This window comes from Aplysia californica, unplaced genomic scaffold (genome assembly GCF_000002075.1).
Source record: "Aplysia californica isolate F4 #8 unplaced genomic scaffold, AplCal3.0 scaffold00108, whole genome shotgun sequence".
In the NCBI taxonomy this organism is placed as follows: Eukaryota; Metazoa; Mollusca; class Gastropoda; order Aplysiida; family Aplysiidae; genus Aplysia; species Aplysia californica.
In genome coordinates, this window is record NW_004797378.1 from 397066 (window position 1) to 398734 (window position 1669).

A 1669-nucleotide genomic window follows, 5' to 3' on the forward strand; every position below is an offset into this window, starting at 1 on the left:
TGTGTGTGTGTGTGTGTGTGTGTGTGTGTGTAAGGGTGAACTAAAGAGAAGGAGGGGAGAAAGCTGCGATATCCTGAAACACGATCTCTGAATGTCTGTATGAGTTAGGCAGAAAATGCACCTTTTGAGAAGCAGTTGTGAGCAAGCGGTGTTGTTTTACTTGTCGAAATTCTGCCACATCTTCAAGAGAGGCTCATATTTGTTTGACTTGTCATGTCAAGGAAAGATTACGACAGCAGGATAAGTCGATCTCAGGTTTCGCTTGTTTATGAATTACAGAGCTCGAAAGCGTTCAGGACATGTAGTAGGTTATTCTGTTTATAGCACCTGAAGTGTTACGATAAGCATGTACCTCACAAACGGGAAAGACGATACCAGCTCTGCTGCGCTGTGGCATTCACAACACCGACGTGCATATTTTCTTCTTGGCTTTTCTGTCTTATTTAAAGCATTACTTTTTTTTTGCCTGTCATGGCGTCCCTAACGTTGCTTTTGGTATGTGAGCTCATTGTTCCCCATGGGTTGTGCTTTGCTGCCTTGTGACCTAAAAGTAGTGGTACTGCATTTTATTATGAGTATTGAAGTTGTCTTAGTTTTCTTTATGTATTTCTTGTTATGATTTGAACTGTTATTGGAACTAGTCAAGAAACTTTCTATTTATATGTTTACCTAGCAACACGTATAATATCATACTCTGCAATTTTAATTTAATTTAAGGAGAACTTGTCATCAAAATTAACATCTGACTGCAAAGGATCCTTTTCATTGAAAGGGAATATATTTGCTTAAATTCATAAACGCACCATATTATTTGTCTAGTTTATTTTTAGATCGTCACTCGAAAAGACCATCAAATGTCCAGATCAGGAGATAGAGCTTGAAACGATCAGATAAGAGAAAACTGTTAGGCGGGATTGGGTCTGGTTGTGTGAAACAAATTTTCCCTCCGCTCTCGAAATGGGCAAGGCGGCTGTGAGTATCACTACGCGCACGAGGAATCATGACAAGACAGGCCTTATCTACGAACAGATCTCAGAAGATCATCTCTGTTCTACCTTGTTTATTCCCGGCCTTCTCCGCTCGACCATGCCGGGGGGGAGGTATTTTCTAACAGTTTTCGACAAACGTGAATGGCGCGTCAGGCTCAACTCATTTTTCACCGCTCCGAGGGGCACTCGCCGCTTCGCTGAAAACAATGCGTAACAATTAGACACCCGGGTTCTGACGACATAACTTAACAGCTGCCTCCCCGCGCCTGCACCGATTTGCCACTTTGGCAAGAATTAGTGTCTCCAAGAAACGCATCCCATACTTTCCTGGCACTTCCGTTATGTATGATTTTTAAGTAGTCCGGATAAACATTGAGACTCGGCTCTTGGGAATTTCAAGTCGTTCTGGTAAAAGTTAAGGATCAGAGTGTTGTAGTAGTGTGATAAATGATCTCATTATAAGGAGGCTAAATGTTCTATTTCGTCTTAAAACTCTGATTTTTTTCGGAGAGGATTTTTAGAAATTCTGGCTATCTGATACTTGTTGAGTTCCCTCGCAGACGAATGTGACACCCAGGCGACATGTTTTTAACAATTGCTTTCTATTGAAATGAACGTTACAAGGTAACGCATCTTTTTAAAGCGTATTACAAACACAGGAGTGTGTGTGTGTGTGTGTG